Consider the following 26365-nt stretch of genomic DNA (forward strand, 5'->3'; position numbering starts at 1 on the left):
CTTCTCGGCCAAAATATGATCCATCGGCAAAAACTCAATTCTCTCGGCAGAGTTTCGTTCTCCTCGGCCAAATCCTTCATCGTTCGGCCAGAATCTGACTTTCTCGGCTAAAGACTGATTCTCTCGGCATTTTCCATCGCTCCTGAGCTAAAACACATTTCCCCAGCTAAACCTGACTTTCTTGATAAAACAACAAGTCTTCCCGGCAGAAGCTGATTTTATCGGCCAAAGTTGGTTTCTCTCGGCCATTCTCTGCATTCTTTGATAAAAATCTCCTTTTCCTCGGCAAACATGCTCTCCCAGCAGAATCCGGATTTTCTTTGATCCGTCCTCGACTTAGCATTTTTCCCGCGCCCGCCTGTCCGTTTTATCTTAACAACCGGGTTGTTACAGATGGTCTGCAGCTCCATTCTCTATACTCTTTTTGTCTTGTACTTGCATATCAAACTCCTGAAGTAGAAGAACCCATCTCAATAGTCTAGGCTTGGCATCTTTCTTGGTCATCAGGTACCTGAGGGCTGCATGATCAGTATAGACAATGACTTTTGATCCCACCAGGTAGCTTCTGAATTTATCAAAGGCAAAGACTATTGCCAACATTTCCTTCTCAGTGGTAGCATACTTCTCTTTGAGCATAGTAGATGACATGTAGTTTCTTATCCTTCCTCTGGCCAAGTACAGCTCCAACTGCAAAATCAGATGCATCTGTCATAACCTCAAAAGGAAGGGACCAGTCTGGGGTTTGGACAATTGGTGCACTGACTAATGCATCCTTGATCATCTTGAAGGCCTCTTCACACTCAGCATCAAAGATGAAATCAACTTCTTTACACAATAGCCTTGTCAAGGGTCTGGCTATTATTGAGAAATCTTTGATAAATCTTCTGTAAAACCCTGCATGCCCAAGGAAACTCCTTATCCCTTTGACTGAAGTGGGAGTTTGCAAATTCACCATCACTTCTACTTTTGCTCTGTCAACCTCTATGCCCTTCTCAGATATCTTATTCCCAAGTACAATTCCTTCCTGCACCATGAAGTGGCATTTCTCCCAATTCAACACCAAGTTATGCTGCTCTCATCTCTCCAAGACCTGTGACAAATTAGAGAGACAATCCGAGAAGGAGGAGCCATAGACAGAAAAATCATCCATGAACACCTCCACCTTCTCTTCAATGATGTTAGAGAAGATATGCATCATGCAACGTTGAAATGTGGCAGGAGCGTTACAAATACCAAAAGGCATGCGCCTGTATGCAAATGTGCCATAAGGGCAAGTAAATGTTGTTTTCTCTTGGTCTCGGGGATCTATGGGGATTTGAAAGAAACCCGAGTACCCATCAAGAAAACAAAAGAAGGGGTGGTTTGCAAGCCTCTCTAACATCTGATCAATGAAAGGCAAAGGAAAAATATCCTTTCTAGAGGCTGCATTGAGCTTTCTATAGTCTATACACATTCTGTGTCTTGTTACAGTCTTAGTAGCTATCAGCTCATCCTTCTCGTTTTTAACCACCGTGATCCCACCTTTCTTGGGCACAACGTGAACAGGAGATAACCATCTTGAGTCAGAGATTAGGTAAATTATCCCTGCCTGAAGAAGCTTGAGTATCTCCTTCTTAACCACCTCCTTGAGGTTTGGGTTAAGACGTCGTTGATGCTCAATAGAGGACATAGATTGGTCCTCCAGGTGTATCATGTGGGTGCATATGTCAGGAGAGATCCCTCTAATATCAGCCAAAGAGTATCCTATTGCTCTCCTGAACTTTCTTATCTCACTAAGCAATGCACTCTCTTCATGCTCTAGTAAGCTATCATTGATGATCACTGGATATGTGGAGTTTAAGCCCAAGAAGGCATACCTGAGCCCTGTTGGTAGAGGATTGAGCTCAACAGGGGGTGCATCAGCCTCATTCCAATCCTTGTCCAAGCTGCATTGGCTAATGTCTGATCCTTTGATATCCAAAACCTTAAAGCCACTTTGTTCCAGTTCCAAAAACCTTGTCTCAAGACCAAGTTCTCTAGCATTGTCCAAATACAGGTTGTACCCCTCACTTTCTTCTGCTAAGAGCCTATTGTCTCCTTGTTCTTGAGCTAGATCAGCTTGAAGAGGATCCTCAATATTCAGTTCCTCAAGCAACTCATCAGCCAACTGATCCATTGTCTCGACATAGAAGCATTGACCTTCAATGGTGGGTTTCTTCATCATCTCATTCACATCAAACTTGAGCTTCTCGGACCCAAGTTGAAGCTCTATTATCCCACCTCTCACGTCAATAATAGCTCCTGCTGTGCCCAGGAATGGCCTGCCTAAGATAAGAGGATCAACAGGTTCCTAATCCATTTCCAGCACAACAAAATCAGTTGGAACTTCAAAACCACCAATCTTGACAGGCAGATCTTCCAACATCCCAACAGGTAATCTAACTGATCTGTCTGCAAGGATAAGAGAGATCCTTGCAGGTTTGAACACTCTGAAGCCAAGCTTCTTTGCTATGGAGAATGGCATCAAACTGACTGATGCTCCCAGATCACAAAGACATCCAGAGAATAGTAGAGGTCCAATGGCACAAGGGAGTGTGAAACTCCCTGGATCAATCAACTTTCTTGGAATGGACTTCTTCTGAATGATAGCACTGCATTCATGACTTAGTACCACCATGCCTTGAAGTTCTTTAGTCTTATTCAGAATGGCATCCTTCAAAAACTTACCCATCTTTGGCATCATTAGAAATGCATCAATGAGAGGCATTGTGAGTGGTGTCTCATTGAGTGCTTTCTCAAATACAGCTCTTGCCTTGTCTACAAGCTGCTTCTTAAATCTCCCTGGAAATGGGAGCTTGGGTTGGTATGGAGGTGGTGGCACATATATCTTTTCTGGTTCAGGTTCCTTTTCTACCTCTTTACCCTTTTATTTTCTTGATCTCTCAGCAACTTGATCATCTTTTAAGGCTGCCTCCCCCTCAGTTTGATCATTGTCCTCAATGATCACATTGTTGTTCTCAATACTAGGTAACTCCTTTCCACTCCTCAGTGTAATGGCTTTAGCATAATCCTTGGGGTTCGGTTCAGGTTTTCCAGGTACGTGGCCTTGGTTCCTTGAGCTTAAGGCCTGGTTTTGCTTCAATTCCTTGATTTCCTGCTGCATGGCTGCATTATGGCTTGCAAATATCTGTTGACCCTGAAGCAGTTGTTGCAGAATCCCAACCATATCGGATCCCATCTGTGGCTGCTGCTGAACCGGTGGTGGCTGGAACTGGTGTTGAACCGGCCCCTGCTGTTGGAACTGAGGTGGACCAAACCCTGGTGGTGTCTTTTGCTGCTGTGAACTGAAACCAGTACCCTGAAATGGTTGCTGTTGCTGACCAAAACCCTGATTCTGAGCAAACTGATTCTTGGGTTGGAATGACCCTTGAAAGTTGTTCTTGGGAACAAAGTTCTTTGGAGCTTGAGAATTAGGATAGACCTGGTCTTGTGGGTTTGCTACATTGGGATTCCTGTAAGAGAGGTTCTGATTGGCATTGCCATACTGATATCTCTGGAACCTCTGATTCCCAATGTAATTAAGCTCCTCCTGGGTTAGACCTTCTTCACTTATGTTCTCAAAGATTTGAGAAGGTTCCTCATACTCTCCTACAAAGTGCATTGGCTTTTGAGTGGTGAATTTGAACTTGTCCAATTCACTCCTCAACTCCTTAACTTCTCTAGTGAGCCTCTGTTGTGAGCTTGAACCTTCAGATCTATTTGATCTGTCATAGTCTTCACCATAAGGTTCATTGCTCATTGCTAAGTTCTCCACTAGCTCTAAAGCAGCATGAATCTCCTTTCCCAGAAAGTTTCCATTGGAAGCAGTATCCAGCTGGTTTCTAATCTTGGGAAGAGCACCTCTATAAAGTGTTATGAGAAGAGAAGCCTCACTAAACCCATGGTGTGGGCATTGGTTGGTGTAGCTCCTGAATCTCTCATATGCTTCACCAAAACTCTCATTGCTGTGCTGAGTGAAGCTAGAGATTTGGTTTCTCAGTTTAGCAGTTCTGGATGTGGAGAAGAACTTAGATAGAAAGGCCTGCTTGCATTGCTCCCAGGTTTGAATGAAGCCTCTTGTAAGATTCTTCTCCCATTGGTGAGCTTTGTCACCAAGACTGAAGGGGAATAATCTTAGCTTGAAACTGTCTTCAGAAACTCCATTTATCTTTGTCAGGTCATACACTTTATCAAATTGATCCAAGTGTTCCAAGGGATCTTCCATTGCTAATCCATGGAACTTTGAGTTCTGGACCATATTCAACAAGGATGCCTTCACTTCAAAGTTGTTGTTTTGCACAGGTGGTGCTTGAATTCCAGCTCCATACTGATGAGCATTTGCCATGTCATTCTCTCCAACATAGACCTGTGGCTGCTCATATCTCCTTTGCTGGTGTTGGAAGGGCTGATGTTGGTGGTGCACATGTTGTCTTTGTTGTACATTGGCCTGATGCATCTGCTGATGAGCTGGAGCTTGTCCCTGGTGGACATAAGCTTGCTGTTGATGCACCTGTTCCTGATGAACATTACCCTGATGTATTCCTTGACCAACTCCATTACCAGCTGCATTACCAGCTCCATTACCCTGAGCCGGTTGTTCCATGTCAACCACATGGTCTCTTTGATCTTCCATATGAGCCTGATCAATCTGTCTTCCACGCCTTTCCCTTCTCCTCCTTGGTACCAAAAGATTAATGTTGTCGTTGAGAGGGAAAGGTGGACCACAGCTTCTTGATCTGGACCTGGTGTTCATGCACCTGAAATCACAAACAGAACTTGAAAGTAATCAGTAAAACAAAAAAATAAGTACTTGATCTCAAGAACAGATCAGAGCTTAATGCTAAACACTCCACAATTTGGCAACGGCGCCAATTGATAGACAAGACTTTTTAGGTCTCAGGGCTATCAATCCCCTTGTCAAAGTAGCATAAAAGAGGTTGCCAATCCAAGAATGTGGTGATAGACATTAAGCTATGTGATCAGTTTCTCAATTCAAGTAAACAGGTGAGGTTTTGATTGATTAATGACAACTAAAAACTTAAAATAAGATTAATGACAAAAGAAGTGATCAAACAAGAACTAAGCAAATGACAAGTGATGTGAATATGAAATGATGGAGGCATGAGATTCTAGACATGATAGTTGGCTAGGGTGCTTTGGTGCTAAACAAGGAATGCTAATGACAATGATGAGACATGATTTAAATGATTAAGAACTCTAATCTAGACTAATCCTCTCATGAAGGTATTAACCCCTACACTAATCCATTTTCAAACCAAATCATCATTTGTGAAATATGAATCAGTGAGCATTAATAAATAGTTCTAAAAGATCATTCAAGCAAATAACAATACATCATCATGCAGCAAATGCTTAAACCTCTAATACAGCTCTTTCAGGAATTTCATCAAACACTTTTGGTGCATGAAATTCCCAGAATCTAGATCTCAAGTGATGTGCAAGGATCTAGCCTAGAGAACAGCTGTTTAGAGAGATGAATCAATGAATCTAGCCCTAAGCACTCCTAATCTAACACTTTAGCACCCTAACCTACACATCTAGAATCTCATTAAGGTGACTACTCACTAATCATACTAATCTCTCTTAAACCTTTGCAAGTTGAGAAGATTGGCATGATTAATGATGAGAAATGGAGATGGAGGAGATGGATAATGATGGATTTGCAGATTTAAACACAAATATCTCTCAAACTCTCTTGATTAAACCCTTAAAAATCGATATTACTCTTCCTAAAAGGAGTCTTTCACAAAAGAGGCAAAAAAACAAGGAATAAAGCTTAAGTTCTTTGGGAAAAAAACCCTAAAAACTATATATAGTCTTTAAAAACGAACCGGGTCAGCCCGGAAAAAACCGGGTCCTGACCCGGCTTTAGTGGATAAAGTGACGAGTGTGCGAGTTGGTCAAGAGTCTCCCAGGTCGCATGCCCAAGTTGCACAGGTGAAGAAACAGTCTTGTGAGCCTTAAGCCCCTTAGTCTCAGCCGCATGCCCATCTAGATGTGTTTTGCGAGTCTTTGTGCGGTTCAATCCTCTTCCTCTCCAACTCGCATGACCAAGACGAAATCTAGGGAAGGTGTGTGTGTGACTTGGTCATCCCTTAGTCCCAAGCCGCATGCCCATGTCGCACAACCATAGGAAGAAGCTTGGACGAGGTAAAACTCTTGTAAACTCAGCCGCATGACCTTCTCGGTGTGATTTGCGAATCCGTCTGCGGCCTGGTCTCCATTACTCCTTAACTCGCACGACCATGTAGCAGGGTCCTTCAGGGATGTGTGCGGCGTGGTCTCCATTACTCCCAGGTCGCAGGCTCAAGTCGGTGTAGATTGCGAGTCTTCGTGCGGTTTAGTTCCAAGCGCGGCCAACTCGCATGCCTAAGTCGCACGGTTGTGGACTCGGACTTCCAACGCTTTTCCAAAGTTACACGGTGTTTCCCGGTGTTACCTAGTGTTTCCCGGTGTTACCTGGTGATTCCCGGTGATTCCCGGTGATTCCCGGTGATTCCTGGTTATTCCCGGTGATTCCCGGTGATTCCCGGTGATTTCCCGGTGATTCCCGGAACATTCCCAGAAAAGCCCGTTAAGATTTTCCGGAAGTTTTAAACCCCCCCCCCCCCGGTTGCGTACAAGACAAGAAAGGACAAATGGAACAAAACAGATCTCGAAGAAGCCATCGCACTAGTGACAGCTCTGAGGACATTCCCGATGATGTTACCCTTGGAGAGCACATGTTGAACCAAGCCAGACCGAGAAGAAGAAACTACGAGATGAGACTGCTCCAGCACTCAAGAGAAACAAGAGCAATTCCCGAGTGATATACTCATATTTTGTCATGTTTAGGATTGCATTTTTGTACAAATATTGAGTCTCATGCATACATTTAGGTAGTTTTACATATATTTGTCTTTGCTTTTGTCTTTAGTTAGGAATTGCATTAGGTCCTAGAGAGTTTTTCACTTTTGGAGTGTTTACAGGTCATTTGGGGCTAATTGGGAGCAATTGGGACAAAAGCCATGGAGAGACCATCACCTTATGTGCATCAGACTCGGACAAGTGTTATGAAGCCAACAATCCCTCAAATTTATCACCTGAGAAAGAGGACTTGAACCAGGATTCAGCCTCTGTAGTCTTCATACCGAATCAAGAGGGTCGAGTCTAGTTTCCAGAACACTTGAGATCGTCCTATTTGGGGTTGTGAGCTCAAAGTTATGGCGATAAGAAGCAGTACATGTCTCGAAGCGGATAAAAGACCAAAGCAACGCGCATCAAAGAACCGGTGGAACGGAGCCATTGCCGACGTCATCTGAACCCGAACCCTTCACAAAAGTTGGAGCTGAAGGAGCCATATGGCTCATGGAGTTGACCGATCAAGGTTTGGACCAGTGAGAAAGGATTTATAAAGGATTTGGCGCAAGAGGTCTGCATTCATATCGAGAAGGAGTACCGACCAAAATCAAGTCGGTATTACCTTGGAACCTTGACGATTTTGGCTGGCTTTTGGGAGCCAAAATGCCGAAAAAATATCGACGTCCTGCACCGACTGAATCCTGCTCGGTATTGATCCCCTGAAGCTATCCTTAACGCCGCACCGAGGTGAGTTCAGCCGGTGTAGCGCCTCGGTGTAACCACTCTCAAATTGCCGAAGAAATATCGACCTCCTGCACCGACTGAAATCTGGTCGATACATTCTCGAACCAGGACGTTTTTATGGGCCTTTTTGGGACCAATACCTAATTTGTTCTAGGTTGGCCCATCAAAAAACCCTACCTATATATATATGTTTTAGTCATTAACCAGCAGACTAAGTTGGATTCTCTTTGTTTTGTTTGCCTCTTGAGTGTAAAAACGAGTTTGATCAAGAGATATCTAGCAGATTTAATCATCTTGAAGCTGTTTCTTATCATTTCTTCATCTAATCTTTACTTCTAATCATGATTAACATCACCTCTTGCAAAGGAAATGGTGTGTTCATCATGATTAGTAAGTAGTCTTCTTTTAAGCTTCTAGGTGTGCAGATTAGGGTGCTTAGATGTTTGATTTGTGATGTTTAGGTTCTAGATTCTCATTTCATTTCATTAGTTAGCTGCTCCTAATGCCAGATTTCCTTGAGAAAGTGAAATCTGGGTTCATAGGCATTTCATGCACCAAAAGTGTTTGATGAAATGTCTGAAAGAGCTAACTTAAGGGTTTAGGTTTAAATGCCATGGGAATGTTTGTTTGAAGCATAAATGACATATTAGAACTGTTTCTTAATGCTCATTGATTCATATTTCACAAATGAGAATTTGGTTTAAAAATGGATTAGTGTAGAGGTTAATGCCTTCATGAGAGGATTAATCTAGATTAGAGTTCTAAGTTAAAATGTTTTGAGAACATGTGATTGCTTGTTATGTCTTTCTGTAAAAGATTCAGTCTTTCTTTGTTAAAGATTGTTTGGTCACTTATTAGGCTTGGAACATTATGCTTGCTGATTGCTTGGTTATCTCTAATGGTTGTTACACTTGATTAAGTGATTTGCAAAGGGATTTATGTCATGAGAGTGGATTAATCTGATTAAGAAGCCTAGACTAAAGAGTAGCAAGTGTTGCATTATGTTCTTAGCATCATGAATCAGTATCTAAAGCACCCTAATCAATGTTCACATCTAGAGGTTTATCTTTCATCATTTGCTTTATCATTATCTTGTTTGGTTGCTTGCTTGGTTTAGTAGTTAATTATCTTGCTTGCTTGTTTCTTGTTTAATATGCTTTCTTGTTTCTTGTCACCACCAAAAACCTTTCTTGTCTCACTTGACTTAAGAACTTGTCACATATATGGATTGATACCCTTTGTACTGCAAGTGACATAAGGGATTGATAACCCATCTAAGACCTAAAAATCTTACTTATAACCGAGCCACCACAGATCCGATACATTGCAAAAGAGATCAACCCGAGAGTGGACTATGCAAGACGTTTCAAGAAACTGAACATCAAACCGACGCCTTGCATTGATTATCATACACTCGAGATGCTTAAAATTAGAGAAGATGTAATCTGGTACATCGATGAACTTAAGCTGAGACCCTACATGGAGCTAACCCTTCCAACTTATCCCGAGCTAGTCCGCGAGTTCTTAGCAACTGTCACACTCCACCACACGAAGAGGAGGAACCCCAGAGCATCTAACAGCATCTTGTTGTTCTCTATCCGCGGACAGACTTACTCACTCACCATTCCTTCACTTTGTGAAGCTCTTAAGCTTCCATACACTGATGGCATTCACCTTGAAGAAGAATCCGAAATTGACCTATGGAGAGAGATGGGTCATGGCGTCTATGATAGCGGGAGATCCAAGTCAGTCCTTTTTACTCATCCTACAGTGAGAGTTGTGCACAAACCCTTAGCACACATGATTTTCTCTAGAGACAACATGGGATTTGTTTTGAAGACCGAGCTCATTACACTTCAGATGCCATTTATGGACGACCCACGACTTGCCTGCTTTGCCTGGATCATAGCACAAAACATGGTGAAGGTGATGCATGATTTACATGGTTGCGAGGACGCTACTCCAGCTTACGACAGCCCTATTACAGCGATACTACAGGTTGTAGGATTCGACTTCTCATCTGATGATCCACTTCCCGACGTCTGGTATGACCTACTCAATCTCTCTCGCGATCACACTATCTCTCGTTCCACTTTCGATCCAGACAGGTTTGGTTACAAGTATTGCACTGGCACCGAGGAGCACCGAGTCTGCTTACCTTCAGCATCAGTCCCGAGATTTTCTAACGGAGGACGTCCGCGGTGGACTCCGGAACCCGATGAGTTTCTGCCATCTGTGCCTCGTCTACTATTCACCATCGGCCAATACATAGTGGCCAAGGCAAAGCGCGATGCAGCTGCAGCCCGTGCTCACTTTCAGCTATCTGTTTCGACCGGCCACACCTCATCATCGACATCATCACACACACATTCTGATCTGGAGCGCAGAGTTGAGAGACAAGGACGACGATTTGAGCGTGTTGTCACCTTCCTACAGGAGCAGCACAAGTTCGAAGCAGACACATCGGAGGATGAGTGATTGATCAGCATTTCACTGTCATTTGACAGCCATCACGGTTCTATCATCATTTTCTTTTCTTTTATCTTATTTTATTTTCCCTTTTATTCACCATCTTCTCACCAACTTTTTCACACTGGGGACAGTGTGCTTTAAGTCTGGGGGAGGATGTCTTTCCGTACTAATAATTTTCTTGCTTTTGCTTTCAAATTTCAAGTACTTTTTAAATTTTAATATGTAACCTATTTGACCTTAAGTATTTTTCAGGAATGTTTGACACAAAACTATGATGATTTAGACCTGCACGCTTCTACACTATGCATGATAGCTCATTTGTGGTTAGCACTAGACTAGGCGGTAGCTAGAGTACTTGCACTACGAACTCCCACCAGAGGACTTCTATTCATGGAGATTCTTTCTGACAGGATATACTAGCACATTTTATTTGACCTTAATATTGATATCTAATTTTCTCATCATTGATTTTAGGCAGGCATCGAGATATACATCTAAGACGTCTTTTACCCTCATTTTTACCACTCTTTGTCGTCCTAGATGGCCAGTTCATCCTTATTTGGTACCATACCCTAAACCCGAAACCCTTGTTTTCAATCCTCATACATTCTCTCTTTAGTTTATATCAGCAGATATGTGCAAAAACGTCGGAGAGAAGAGGAGCGACGCAGTTTTCAGTCACTCACAAGGAAGACTGAATGGAATTGGGAAGAAAGAATATCAGAAACCCTATTAAGCTTTACAAGACTTATTTTAATTGGTAATTTCGTGCTCTCTATGACTCTATATCTAAAGGTGTCCCCTCTTTCAAAAAAAAAAAAAAAAAAAAAAGAAGGAAACAAAAAGCCTAATGAGTCTTAGATTGTCGAAATTTTTGGAGCAAAAAGCAACCACTATCCGTTTAAAGAGCTATAGTTTTGAAAGATTTACAAAAATCTAAGTCTGAGGGAGTTAGGAGAGAACATGAGGAAGAAGACCAGGAATCTATGGCAAGAAGAAAGTGACTGAAAACTGTGGATACCAACAGCTTCACTCTCTCTTGCGGTTTTGCATAATATCTTGCATCCTACAGATCCTCAGTTAACCCATAAACACTTTAAACCTTACCCCTATAATAACCCTTTTGACACCTAGCCTAAATTGCCTTGCTTATATTTTCTTTGATGAGAACGACCAAGATTTTTAATGAATGTTAAGAGCTAGTTGACTGGATGTTAGATTTTAGTGCAATAGATTTCCGCATGACGGATTATGAACTAGTTATGCCCGTATTGCTAGTGAGAATTTTCTAGGTTATTCCTGATTGATGCATAATGATTGATATTTGATATGATCGTGGCAAGCTCGGAGGAGGAGGAGCTGGAGATAGTTGGAAGGATCACTCGTTCCAGAGCAAGAGAGTTGGCGAAGGAAGCTCATGCACTCATCATCAACAACGACATCAATCCAGAAGAAGCTCAAGCTCACATCTTCAACATCTCTATCCTGAAGAACGAAGAACCCGGTAACAATGGCTAGGTAACTTAGGTAATGATTCTGTACTCTTTACCTTGGTGAGGATTTTGGTAGGAAGGAGGTTCTTCCCCAAGGTTTTTAACGAGGCAGAAATCATTGCTACGTCGAGTTACTTAGGAGTTGTTGCTAATGGGTAATAATGTGCAAAGTCACAAAGACTTTTGCACTAGTAGTTTTGAGGCGCACCACTTAGGTTCCTTTGGGAAGGGACCCCTCGTTGTTTTATTTTAAATTCAGACGTTTTGTAGTTTGGTTTTAGACGCCTTGCTGTTTGTTTGGACGTGTGCCCTAGGTCTCTTTTCGTGACTATAAGTATTTGAGACCTAGTTCTTTTGTATGGAGCTTGGAATTTAACATGAAAGAAAACAGCAAAGTTTGCTCTTGATTCCTTGACTCAAAAAGTTCATGGAATTCGATTTTCTTACAAGTTTACACTTACAAGAAAATCTTCTATCAATCATCAAATCGATTTTCATCATCATCTCATCTGATTCATACCAACCATCATAACGTCCTTGTCATCGTCAGAATCGAATTCATCACCATCACCCCTTCACGTCACTGCTGCCTCTTCTCAATCATCGTCATCACGCATCCATCCTTCCGTCTCGCATCCCTCACAGCCTTTCCTTCGGAGTTGATCACCTAGGATCGCATCACATGGTATCAGAGCCAACTCTGAACCAAAGGCTGAGCCAAAAATACTAACCCTAACCTCTGTGCTTTTAAATTTTGTGTCTAAACCTAGTTTATTGGTGTCGATCTCTGCTCTTGTTGTTTCTGAATTTTTAGTTGGTTGAGTTTTAGTATTTTGTTTCGAGTTTGATAAATCATTGTCAAGGTTTCCTGCTGTTTATCGATTTCGTTTAGGTTTATTAGGAGTTTTCGTGGTTTCGTGTCGCTAATCTGTTAGGGTTTCGTTAGTGTGCTAGGTTCCTGAGTTTCGTTAGCACTTGTTCTAGCTTCTGTAATTTCGTTGTTACTTAGTGTCTGATCTTGCTATTTCGGTGTTAACTTATTGTAGATTTCGCGATTTTTTATGCTGAGTGTGTGAGCCAAAACTCGCACAACCAGAAATTTGTTTAAGGAAAACTAAGGGATCGGAAACTTCTAGGGTTTATCGTCAAGAACAGTAAGATCGAAAGAAAGTTTTTCTTGCTGTAAAAGTGCTTAGGTTTTATTGCTCTAGAGTTGTGAAAAGTTACAGAATGAATTGTATACATCGCCTATTTATACTAATTTTCTAAACCGCCTAGCCGAGAATCCCGGGAGAGATTTTTGGCATATTTCCTTATCTCTTCGCGCGGCCACCGCCATAACGCCTTGCCTAGGGTTTTTATGGGCTTTTTTCCCCCAAGGCCTTGGTTCGGCCCAACATGGGAGGATTGGCTCGGCCCATCATCCTTTCGGCATAGCTCGGCCCTATTCACTTTTTTGCCCAGCTCGGGCCGCTTGCTCAACTCATGGCTCGGTCTATTTGCTCCCTTGCGCAGCTCGGCCAACTGGACATCCTACCCGCGGCTCGGCCTACTTGTCGTTCTTCGCGGCTCGGCTCGTCGGTAATGTTGAGAACGGCTCGGCCTACCTCTTTCATATGAGAGCTCGGCCCGCCACTCACTTCTCCTGCCAACCGGTCTTCTCTGACGTTTGTTTATCTTCGGGATGGTTTATCCGTTCGGGGTGGAAACCGACCCCAACAGTTAGCCCCCCAGCTCGTCAGTTTGGAGACGAAAGTGACGAGGTTTATTATTCATGGCCGTGGGATAAACCATCGATCCGTCTCTTGACGAAGCACAATAGCGAGCTGTGTTCGACGAAGTTATATGAAGAAGAATGCCAAGCCTTTTTAGTGCCGAGGTGCTTCGAAGATGCCGAGTTGTTTTCTTGTTCAACGTCGCCAAATCGGGGTTCAAGGCGACGAGGCGGTTCTGCTTGATAACACTGAGCTATGTTAAGGGCGAGGCGATTTGTGTTTAATAACGCCGAACCATGCTTCAAGTTTAATGGCGAGGCGTTTACGTTGGAAATGCCGAGGCGTGATTCTTGTTAACGACGAGGCGTTGAAAATGTCGAGCCGTGATTCACGTTAACGATGAGGCGTTGACAATGCCGAGCCGTGATTCACGTTAACGGCGAGGCGTTGACAATGCCGAGTCGTGATTCTCGTTAACGGCGAGGCGTTTATGTTGACCATGCCAAGCCATGATTCACGTTAACGACGAGGCGTTGACAATGCCGAGCCGTGATTCACGTTAACGGCGAGGCGTTGACAATGCCGAGTCGTGATTCTCGTTAACGGCGAGGCATTTATGTTGACCATGCCGAGCCATGATTCACATTAACGAGGAGGCGTTGACAATGCCGAGCCGTGATTTCACGTTAACGGCGAGGCGTTGACAATGCCGTTTGGAAAGGTGTCCTTAGGAGGATTTGTATGCAAGGTGATTTTGTGAATGTAACGCCGAGCCGTGATTTTGTGAATGCATAACGGCTCGGGTTACTTATTGATGTTGAACGGGCTCGGGGATATCAGGCACTGATATGTTCATAATTTGCATCATTTTGGTTGCATATTTCATTCCAAATCATGTTTTAATTCATGCATTTTAGGTCCTTAGGGTTTGTTTTAGAACTTAGGAGATGCATTAGGTCCCAATGAGTCTTTGCATGTTTAGAGTGTTTATCAGGTGCATTTGGAGCTATTTGGAGTTGAAGAGGTGAATCCAGGAAGAGAAATGGTGATCAAAGCTTGAAAGGAGGTTCTCGGCCATTCTCGCGTACCAGGAAAGATTTTATCGGCCAAAACACGTACCGCGGGTGGATCTTATCGGCCAAAACGCGTACCGGCTAAAGGATCTCTCAGCCAAAATCTCCGGGTGCAGACACGTTTCCGAAATCGCCTGTCCGGGGAACCTTCCGGTCTGATTCAGATGTCGGGTGCTTCATTTACGTTGGAGAGAATTGGATCACGGTTTCATAGCAAGTGGAATCATGGAATTCGGACGCGTGAGCAGAGAGTTAATCTCGTCGGAAGAAACCCCTGTCTCGCTGCTGTTTTGGACCGAGCCGATGAGCTCTGAAGAATGCGAAGGACGGTGCACTTCCACGCCGATTCAGTTTCCGGGGCCTTCATGAGAATCAGGGAAATTTGAGTCCTCTTTCCAGAACGTCCGAGATCATTCAATTCGGAGCTATGAGCAGGAAGATACGGTCTCCGGAATGGACACATGTCTAGACGCCTCTCTCTGATCGTGTAAATGCATTGCAAAGATGTGCACTCCAGGAAGCCTTCCACTTCCCAAGCACCGAAGCTTCCTTCATTAAACTTGGAGATAAAGGAGTCTTCGCTCTTCGGCAACCGGAATCACTCAATTCGGGCAAGTACCAGAGAAGTTACAATCTCTGGAATGCGAAGTGGTCCAAGCTGCTCTGAATGCTGCGAGATGGTCTTGCGACTTGGTTAACCCGCAGGCCTGAAGATGAATACCTGAAAGCTGATGCTGCGAGTTGAGAAGTGCGGGTAGGCTATCACTGGATGAGGTCTGAGGCTCCCGAGCAAGAGAAATGCTAAGTCCACAATCGTGCGACTTAGGCATGCGAGTTAGCCGCGCCTGGAATTAAGCCGCACGATCACTCGCAAATCACTCCGACTTAAGCCTGCGACCTAGGTGCAATGGAAACCAACCCGCACATATGCACATTCCCCAGAAACCGCCTTTGTCCTGCGATTTGAAGAAGAAGAAGAAGATCAAGCCACAGCAATACTCGCAAAACATTCCTACTTGGGCATGCGGCTAAGACAAGCGATTTAAGTCTCACAAGCAAAGTTCTCCATCTACTGCGACTTGGGCGTGCTACCTGGGAGACACTGGACCAACCCGCAGTAATTCGACTTTATCCATTAAAGCCGGGTCAGGACCCGGTTTGTTCCGGGCTGACCCGGTTCGTTTTTAGAGAGGTATAAATACTTTTTAGGGTTTTTTCTGAAGGAACTAAGCTTTATTCCCTTTGTCTCTTGCCTCTTTTGTGAAAAAGACTCTACCAAGAAGAGAAATATCGATTTTTGGCCTTTTAATCAAGAGAGTTTAAGAGATCTTTGAGTTTTAAAGCTGCTTTCTTCTTAATCTATCATCTCCATCTCCATTTCTCATCATTAATCATGCTAATCTTCTCTACTTGCAAAGGTTTAAGAGAGATTAGTATGATTAGTGAGTAGTCACCTTAATGAGATTCTAGATGTGTAGGTTAGGGTGCTAAAGTGTTAGATTAGGAGTGCTTAGGGCTAGATTCATTGATTCATCTCTCTAAACAGCTGTTCTCTAGGCTAGATCCTTGCACATCACTTGAGATCTAGATTCTGGGAGTTTCATGCACCAAAAGTGTTTGATGAAATTCCTGAAAGAGCTGTATTAGAGGTTTAAGCATTTTCTGCATGATGATGTATTGTTATTTGCTTGAATGATCATTAAGAACTGTTTATTAATGCATATTGATTCATATTTCACAAATGGGAATTTGGTTTGAAAATGGATTAGTATAGGGGTTAATACCTTCATGAGAGGATTAACCTAGATTAGAGTTCTTAATCATTTGAATCATGTCTCATCATTGTCATTAGCATTTCTAGTTTAGCACCAAAGCACCCTAACCAACTATCATGTCTAGAATCTCATGCCTCCATCATATCATATTCACATCATTTGTCATTGTCATTAGTCTTTAATCCTATGTCAGGAGAGATCCCTCTAATATCAGCCAAAGAATATCCTATGGCTCTCCTGAACTTTCTTATCTCACTAAGCAATGCACTCTCTTGATCCTCTAATAGGCTATCATTGATGATTACTGGATAAGTGGAGTTTAAGCCCAAGAAAGCATACCTGAGCCCTGTTGGTAGAGGCTTGAGCTCAACAGGGGGTGCATCAGCCTCATTCCAATCCTGGTCCAAGCTGCCTTGGCTTGTGTCTGATCCTTTGATAGCCAAGACCTCAGAGTCACTTTGTTCCAGTTCCAAAAACCTTGTCTCAGGACCCAGCTCTCTTGCATTGTCCAAATACAGCTTATACCCTTCACTTGCTTCAGCTAAGAGCCCATTGTCTCCTTGTTCTTGAGTTAGAGCAGCTTGAAGAGGATCTTCAGTGTTCAGCTCCTCTAGCAACTCATCAGCCAACTGATCCATTGTCTCCACATAGAAACATTGACCTTCAATGGTGGGTTTCTTCATCATCTCATTCACATCAAACTTGAGCTTTTCAGACCCAAGTTGCAGCTCTATAATCCCACTTCTCACATCAATAATAGCTCCTGCAGTTGCTAAGAATGGCCTGCCCAATATAAGAGGATCTACTGGTTCCTCATCCCTTTCCAGCACAACAAAATCTGTTGGAACCTCAAAACCACCAATCTTGACAAGTAGATCTTCCAACATACCAACAGACAATCTAACTGATCTATCTGCAAGGATAAGAGAGATCCTTGCAGGTTTGAAGACTCTAAATCCCAACTTCTTTGCTATGGAGAATTGCATCAAGCTGACTGATGCTCCTAGATCACAAAGACATCCAGAGAATAGAAGAGGACCAATGGCACAAGGGAGTGTGAAACTCCCTGGATCAGTTAACTTCCTTGGAATGGACTTCTTCTGAATGATAGCACTGCATTCATGACTTAGTACCACCATGCCTTGAAGCTCTTTTGTCTTGTTCAGAATGGCATCCTTCAAGAACTTCCCCATCTTTGGCATCATTAACAATGCATCAATGAGAGGAATAGTGAGTGGTGTCTCGTTGAGTGCCTTCTCAAATACAGCTCTTTCCTTGTCCACAAGTTGCTTCTTAAATCTCCCTGGAAATGGGAGCTTGGGTTGGTATGGAGGTGGTGGCACATATTTCTTTTCTGGTTCTGGTTCCTTTGCTACCTCTTTACCCTTTTCTGTCCTTGGTTTCTCAGCAACTTGATCATCTTTTAAGGCTGCCTCCCCCTCAGTGTGATCATTGTCCTCAATGATCATTTTTTTGTTCTCAATACCAGGTAACTCTTTTCCACTCCTCAGTGTAATGGCCTTGGCATATTCCTTGGGGTTGGGTTCTGGTTTTCCAGGTAGGTGACCTTGGGTCCTTGAGCTTGAGGCCTGGTTCTGCTTCAGTTCCTTGATTTCCTGCTGCATGGCTGCATTCTGGCTTGCAAAGATCTGTTGGCCCTGAAGTAGTTGTTGCAGAATACCAACCATATATGTACCCATCTGTGGCTGTTGTTGAACCGGTGGTGGCTGAAACTGTTGTTGAACCGGCGCCTGCTGTTGGAACTGTGGTGGACCAAACCCTGTTGGTGCCGTTTGCTGCTGTGAAGTGAAACTAGGACCTTGAAATGGTTGTTGTTGCTGACCAAAACCCTGATTCTGACCAAACTGATTCTTGGGTTGGAATGACCCTTGAAAATTGTTCTTGGGAACAAAGTTCTGTGGAGCTTGAGAATTGGGATACACCTGGTCTTGTGGGTTAGCTACATTGGTGTTCCTGTAAGAAAGGTTTGGATTGGCATTACCATACTTATATCTTTGGAACCTCTGATTCCCAATGTAGTTAAGCTCCTCTTGGGTGAGACCCTCTTCACTTATGTTTTCAAAGATTTGAGATGGTTCCTCATACTCTCCAACAAAATGCATTGGCTTGTGAGTTACCAACTTCAACTTGTCTAATTCATTTCTCAACTCCTTAACTTCCCTAGTGAGCCTCTGTTCTGAGCTTGAACCTTCAGACCTATTCGATCTGTCATAGTCTTCACCATAAGTATCATTGCTCAATGCTAAGTTCTCCACTAGCTCTAAAGCAGCATGTATCTCTTTACCCAGAAAGTTCCCATTGGAGGCAGTATCCAGCTGGTTTCTAATCTTGGGAAGAGCTCCTCTATAAAGTGTGCTGAGAAGAGAGGCCTCACTAAACCCATGGTGTGGGCATTGGTTTGTGTAGCTCCTGAATCTCTCATATGCTTCACCAAAACTCTCATTGCTGTGCTGAGTGAAGCTAGAGATTTGGTTCCTCAGTTTTGCAGTTCTTGAGGTTGAGAAGAACTTAGATAAGAAGGCTTGCTTGCATTGCTCCCAAGTTTGAATGGAGCCTCTTGGAAGATTCTTCTCCCATTGATGAGCTTTGTCACCAAGACTGAATGGGAATAGTCTTAGCTTGAAGCTGTCTTCTGAAACTCCATTTATCTTTGTCAGATCACACACCTTATCAAACCGGTCCAAGTGTTCCAAAGGATCTTCCATTGCTAACCCATGGAACTTTGAGTTTTGGACCATATTCAGCAATGATGCCTTCACTTCAAAGTTGTTGTTTTGCACAGGTGGTGCCTGAATACCAGCTCCATACTGATGAGCATTGGCCCTGTCATTCTCTCCAACATAGACTTGGGGTTGCTCATATCTTCTTTGTTGGTGTTGGAAGGGCTGGGGTTGGTGGTGCACCTGTTGTCTTTGCTGTACATTGGCATGATGCCTCTGTTGATGAGCTTGAGCTTGTCCCTGGTGGGCATAAGCTTGTTGGTGATGCACCTGTTCCTGATGAACATTACCCTGATGAAGCCCTTGACCAACTCCATTACCAGCTCCATTACCAGCTCCATTACCAGCTCCATTACCAGCTCCATTACCCTGAGCCTGTTGCTCCTGAACTGGTTGTTCTATGTCTACCACGTGCTCTCTTTGTTCTTCCATGTCAGCCTGATCAACTTGTCTACCACGTCTGTCCCTTCTCCTCCTTGGTACCAGAAGATTGATATTGTCGTTGAGAGGGAAAGGTGGACCACAGCTTCTTGATCTGGACCTGGTGTTCATACACCTGAAATCACAAACAGAACTGATATGTCTATATTTTACATCATTTAGAGAGCATTTTAGAGTCCTCATCATGTGTTTTCCCATGTAAATTGTGTCTTTAGGCATGAAAATAGGATTTAGGGCTTGCATTAGGTCCCAAAGAGTTTTGCATGTTTTGAAGTCTTTATCAGGTGCTTTGGGAGTCGTTTGGAGCTTAAGAAGAGGAGCAGAGGAGAAAACGTTGAAGAAAAGGGTCAAAAATGGTGAAAACCGCTTGGAGAAATTTCTCGACCAAATCGCGTACCGGACGGACGGAAACCTCGGCCAAAATCCTTACCGATCGCTCAGCACCGGCCAAATTCCTTACCGATCGACCAAAGTCAGCTTGGGTCGAAGATCGGGTGCAAATACCATGGGATGAGTTTTTGGCCGAGGCGAAGGAATTTTTACGACCAAAAAGCTTACCGCGGTACACAGCCCTCGGCCATTTTCCTTACCACGGGAAGCTTTTCTCGACCAAAATTTGTCCTTGTCCGCGCGTTTCAAAGATCAGCAATCCGGGGAACCTTCCGGTCCGAACCAGTTGGCGGGGTCTTCAGCAAAGTCGGAGATAATCAGGCAAAGATCCCAGAACAGTTGGAATCATCCAATTCGGACCAATGGGGAGAAAGATACAGCCTCCGGAAGATGCACCAACATTACGCGCACCCGAGAACCGAACGGCGGAGTACGAAGGCTACGGCGGACGGAGCCTTTCCGGACCAAATCAGCTTGCCCGGTCTTCATCAAAGTTTGAGATCTGTGAAAGACCTTTTCAGAACAGTTGGGATCGCTCAATTCGGAGCAGTGGTTTGAGAGATAAAGTCTCCGGAGTTCACATCGGTCTAAAAAGCTTATTTTCTGGTGATTCCAATGCGGTTCAAAGATGTGAAATCCAGGAAGCCCTCCGCTTCCCAAGCTCCGACGGTTTCTTCACCAAAGTTCGAGCTTATTGAGTCATCTTGACTATGGAACTGGTCTCAGAGCATTTGGAGTCGTGGGTTGAAAGTTACTGTTTCCGGAAGGTGACATGGTCGATACGAACCCAAATATGTTGCGATACGCGCTAAGTGTTTTCTCAGGGCTCGGCATCGTTACCTCGACATCGGCCAAGTCAAGGCTCGTATTTTGGGAGTATTCTGAACTAGGCCTCGTGCTGACGCCTCGGCACGTTGGAATCAAGGCATGCACACGTAAGAAATGAAGCTGGAAACGACTAAGTGTTGAACGTGCACCTCGGTGTAGCGACCTCGGCGTGCATGCCGGACCCTGTTCGCTCAAACCCCTCGACTACCAAGCGCCTCGGCATTTCATGCCGAGGTCCATTGTCACAAACCCAGAATCAAGAACAAAGCTGCCCAAGAATACACACGTGAAGATGGATCAAAGACTAGGGTTCATGCATGTTCTTGACGTGTTCTTCACGAGATCTTCATTTGGATCTGGACTCACGTGCACTCCTCGACATGAAGACCTCGGCTTCACTCTCCGACACACCGTGGCACTCACCCATCAACCCAAGATCGCGGTTCAGTACCCGGTTTGTTCCGGGCTGACCCGCGACACTTTACCTTTGCTATATATACATTTTGAGACTAAAAACCTAATCATCTTATCTCTTATCTGTTTTTAGCTTTAAGAACTTGCCTCCTTGGTGAAACTTGATCATTCTAATCTGATACCTCGTTTTTGCATGAGAAATCTTGTTCTTTCTTTATTTCTTTTATCATCTAACATTAAACTCCTCATCATGACCAGCTACACGTCTTGCAAAGGACTTAGTGAGCTCGTTATGATTAGTGAGTAGTCGTTTAAGCGGCTTTAGATGAGTAGATTAGGGTGCTTTCAAGGTAGATTAGTGGGTTTAGGTGTCTAGTCCTGCAAGTTTCATTCTTTAACCGACGAGATCTCTAGGCTGGATCCAAGCACATCACTTGAGGTTCAGATCCGAGACATATCTCGCATCAAAAGTGTTTGTAAAAATGTCTGAACCACTCGGTTAAGGGTTTAAGAGTCTTTCATCGCGAGAGTGATAGTTTGTTCTCTTAAATGACATTTTTGAACTGATTCTTATTGCTGATTGATTCGATGCTTCTCAAAAGACATTTTTGGTATGAAGGAGGATCAATTTAGATGCTTAATACTTTCATGAGAAGATTAACATGCCTTGAGTTCAAAGTTAAATGAAACCGCTTGATGTTTTGATTCATTAACCCACTAGTTGAACTTGGAAGCACCCGAGTCAAGTATCTCGTCTAAAGTCTCTTGCTTTATTACATATTATCATCATCTGAATCGCTTAGCTATCATTTGCATCTTTGCTTTGTTTGATTCTCATCATTTACCTTACTTACATGCTTAATCGTTGTTATTTAGCTTAGAAAAACCTTCACCTTTTTATCTTGACTTAAATAAACAAACAACATAGACTAGTGTCTCGTTGACAAGTCTGGATTGACACCTCTTAGTACTACTTTGACAAGGGGATTGATAGCCCTGAGACTTAAAAAGTCTTATCTATCAATTGGCGCCGTTGCCAACTTGTCGGAGCATTAGTCTTTTGTTTGTTCTTGAGCTCAAGATTTTAACTTTCTTTGTTTTACTAACTTCTTTGCAAGTTCTTGTGTTACTTTCAGGTGCATGAAAACCAGGTCTCGGAGCACAGAACCGCCTTTACCGTACGACGACAACATCAACCGGATTGAGAGGCGAGCTCGCGAGAGGGAACGGCATTTTGAACGACTTGGAATGGCAGAACAGCAAAGGATCGAGCAACAGGCTCAAGAAGCCGAACACCAGGCTCATGCTAATCAGGCGCAGGCAGGCAGGAATGAACAACAAGCCTATGTTAACCAACAACAGGCTCAAAGGAACGAGAGGCTTGCTCAGCAAAACCAACAACAAGCTAATAGGAACGAGCAACAAGCCCACCATGTTCATCCGCCACCGCCACAAGCTCAGAGACAACCTCCTCCGGTCTTTGTTGGAGAGAACGACCGAGCTAATGCGCACCAATACCGAGCTGGGATTCAAGCTCCACCGGTTCAAAACAACAACTTTGAGGTCAAAGCTTCCCTGCTCAATATGGTGCAGAACTCAAAGTTCCACGGTCTAGCCGGAGAAGACCCTCTTGAGCATCTAGATCAGTTTGATCGGGTTTGCGACCTAACTAAGATCAATGGTGTCTCGGAAGATAGCTTCAAGCTACGCTTGTTCCCATTCAGCCTCGGTGATAAAGCTCACCAGTGGGAAAAGAACCTCCCGAGGGGTTCTATACGAACCTGGGAGCAGTGTAAACTGGCGTTCTTATCAAAGTTCTTTTCCACATCACGCACGGCTAAGCTCAGAAACCAGATCTCAAGCTTCACGCAGCACAACAACGAGAGCTTTAGCGAAGCTTGGGAACGGTTTAGAAGCTACACTAACCAATGCCCCCACCACGGCTTCTCAGAGGCATCCCTATTGAGTACTTTATACCGAGGTGCACTCCCCAAGATCAGAAACCAACTCGACACAGCTTCAAATGGAAATTTTCTTGGGAAAGAGATCAATGCGGCAATGGAACTAGTCGAGAACCTAGCCATGTCTAATGATACTTATGGAGAAGACTTTGATAGAGTAGACCGTACAGAGGGCTCCAATGAAGAACAGCGTATGAAAAAGGATATAAGAGAGCTTCAGAGCAAGCTTGACAAGGTTCTGATGGCGACCCAAAAGCCAATACACTTTGTAGGCGAGTTTGATGAGCAAGGGCCAAGTTTTGACAATGTTAATGAAGATGGTCTAACTCAAGAGGAGCTGAACTACATAGGGAATCAGCAGAGGTATCAGCGGTTTAACAACTACAACAGTAACCCAAACCTCTCATACAGAAACCCGAATGTAGCTAACCCTCAAGACCAAGTGTACCCTGCTCAGCAACAACAACAAAGCTATGCTCCAAAAGCTCCTTTTCAGAATACCTTCCAGCCCAAACAACAGTTCAGTGGGCAACAGCACGACTACACTCATCAGAATCAAGCGGCTCAGGGTAACAACTTCACCAGCCAACCGCAACATCACAAGTTTCCACCAGGGTTCAATCCGCAGCCGATGGGTAATCAGCGACAGAATCAGGGAACGGGTCAGAATCCGATGGGAAACGATGTCTGTGGGATATTACAGCAACTGTTACAGGGTCAGCAGAGAGTTGAGAGCCAGCACGCGACAATGCAGCAAGATATCAGAGAGCTTAAGCAGAATCAAGCCTCTACATCATCCCGAGGCCCGGCTTTACCAGGTAAACCGGAGCCCAATCCCAAGGAGTACGTGAACGCCATTACATTGAGAAGTGGCAAGGAACTACAAGCTCCGAAGCCTAAGACTAAGCTCATTGAGGCCAATGAGCAATTAGAGGGGGAGGCAGCCTCAGGTGATGCGTGTAAAGAAGCAGATTTTGAGAAAGAACCGATCAAGGACAAAGGAAAAGAGGTGGAAAAGACAACTGAGCTTGAAAAGCCATACGTTCCACCACCACCTTACCATCCCAAGATACCGTTCCCAGGGCGTTTCAAAAAGAAAATCTTAGACAAAGCCAAAGCGGTCTTTGAGAAACACTTGGAGAACACGCAACTCACCTTACCCATTATAGATGCTTTCTTAGCTATACCACAGCTTGGGAAGTTTCTAAAGGATGCGATCCTCAACAAGACAAAGGAGCTCCAGGGTATGGTAATACTGAGCCATGAATGCAGCGCCATAATACAAAGGAGGTCTATACCAAGGAAGCTATCCGATCCGGGCAGCTTTACCTTACCGTGTGCTTTAGGTCACTTGAAGTTCTCAAACTGCTTGTGTGATCTAGGATCTTCTGTGAGCCTAATGCCATACACGGTGGCGAAGAGATTGGGATACAAGAGTTACAAGCCGGCCAAGATCTCTCTTATACTAGCTGATAGATCGGTTTGCTTACCGGTGGGTTTGCTTGAGGATTTACCTTTAAGGATCGGTGAGATAGAAATCCCCACGGACTTCATAGTTCTTGAGATGGACGAGGAACCATTGGACCCTATCATCTTGGGCCGACCGTTCCTAGCGACCGCAGGAGCCATTATAGATGTGAGAGGAGGAATGATTGAACTACACATCGGTTTCGAGCATATGAAGTTCAATGTGAAAGAGATGATGAAGAAACCGACCATTGGAGGTCATGTTTTCTATGTGGAAGTGATGGAGGAGCTAGCTGATGAGCTCCTGGAAGAGTGGAACGCAGAGGATCCGTTACAAGTGGTCCTTACACGTGAACAAAGCGAGCACGGGTTATTGAACGAGGAAAGCGAGGTGTACAAGCAACTTTTGGACCAACCGAAGGAACTTGGAGCTGAGGCTAGGTTTTTGGAGCTCAGGAAGAGTGGCCTCGACATCTTAGACAGCGAGGGGTCCATGGGAACAGAGGAGACACCTCGGGATATCATGGCCGTGGCAACTCATATCGAGGCCGATGGTAATCCGCGCGAGAACAAGGAAAAGGCCGAGGAAGCTGTTCCGGGCCAATGTAGCTTTGATACCGATTGGAATGAGGCAGACGCTCCCCCTGTTGAGCTCAAGCCTCTACCAACAGGGCTCAGGTATGCGTTCTTAGGCTTGAACTCCACTTTCCCTGTGATCATAAACGATAGTTTGCTTGAACATGAAGAACGTGCATTGCTTAATGAAATCAAGAAATTCAGGAGAGCAATAGGGTACTCCTTGGCCGACATAAGAGGAATCTCACCTGATATATGCACTCATCGGATCCACCTGGAGGACCAATCCATGTCCTCTATTGAGCACCAACGTCGCCTTAACCCGAACCTCAAAGAGGTGGTTAAGAAGGAGATACTAAAGCTCCTTGAGGCAGGGATCATATATCCAATCTCTGACTCTCGGTGGGTATCTCCTGTGCACGTTGTGCCCAAGAAAGGTGGTATCACGGTGGTAAAAAATGATAAGGATGAACTCATAGCCCAAAGAACTATAACCGGCCATCGCATGTGCATTGACTATAGGAAATTGAATTCTGCATCAAGAAAAGATCATTTCCCTTTACCATTCATTGATCAAATGCTTGAACGGTTAGCCAATCATCCTTATTTCTGTTTTCTCGATGGATACTCTGGATTCTTCCAAATACCAATAGATCCAAGAGATCAAGAGAAAACGACATTCACTTGCCCTTATGGCACTTATGCTTATAGGAGAATGCCTTTCGGTTTGTGTAATGCACCGGCCACTTTTCAAAGATGCATGATGCACATTTTCTCTGATCTAATTGAAGAGAAAGTTGAGGTGTTTATGGATGATTTCTCCGTATACGGTTCCTCTTTCTCCGAATGTCTTGCTAATCTTTCTCAGGTTCTAAAGAGATGTGAGGAGCATAGGCTTGTATTGAACTGGGAGAAGTGTCATTTCATGGTACAAGAAGGCATTGTCTTGGGGCACAAGGTATCAGAGAAGGGAATAGAGGTGGACAAGGCCAAAATCAAGGTGATGGTGAACCTACAAGCTCCGAATTCTGTAAAAGGGATAAGAAGCTTTCTTGGGCACGCTGGGTTCTATAGGCGGTTCATTAAGGATTTCTCCAAGATAGCTAGGCCTTTAACTAGGCTATTGTGCAAAGAGGTGGAGTTTATCTTTGATGAAGAGTGTGAGGAAGCGTTTAAGAGGATCAAGGAGGCTTTGATCAGTGCACCAATTGTACAAGCTCCCGATTGGTCTTTACCATTCGAAGTGATGACTGATGCATCTGACTATGCCGTGGGAGCTGTCTTGGGACAGAAGAAAGATAGGAAACTCCATGTGATTTACTATGCCAGCCGCACCTTGGACTCAGCTCAAGAAAAGTATGCAACCACCGAGAAGGAAATGCTTGCCATTGTGTTT

General features: G+C 44.0%; 3 non-coding genes across 3 annotated transcripts; 2 read left to right on the top strand and 1 right to left on the bottom strand.

Annotated features, from left to right (window-relative positions):
• The first annotated feature begins 3914 nt into the window (after positions 1-3914).
• On the top strand, positions 3915-4021 carry LOC112084680. The gene has a single exon (XR_002898342.1). It is a non-coding gene; the product is annotated as a small nucleolar RNA R71 (small nucleolar RNA).
• A 14527-nt stretch (positions 4022-18548) lies between these two features.
• Positions 18549-18655, top strand: LOC112084740. Its single transcript, XR_002898401.1, has one exon. It is a non-coding gene; the product is annotated as a small nucleolar RNA R71 (small nucleolar RNA).
• A 4149-nt stretch (positions 18656-22804) lies between these two features.
• Positions 22805-22911, bottom strand: LOC112085005. Its single transcript, XR_002898649.1, has one exon. It is a non-coding gene; the product is annotated as a small nucleolar RNA R71 (small nucleolar RNA).
• Between the last annotated feature and the right edge of the window lie 3454 nt (positions 22912-26365).

The sequence above is a fragment of the Eutrema salsugineum genome, unplaced genomic scaffold (assembly GCF_000478725.1).
Source record: "Eutrema salsugineum unplaced genomic scaffold, Eutsalg1_0 scaffold_4, whole genome shotgun sequence".
Taxonomy (NCBI): Eukaryota; Viridiplantae; Streptophyta; class Magnoliopsida; order Brassicales; family Brassicaceae; genus Eutrema; species Eutrema salsugineum.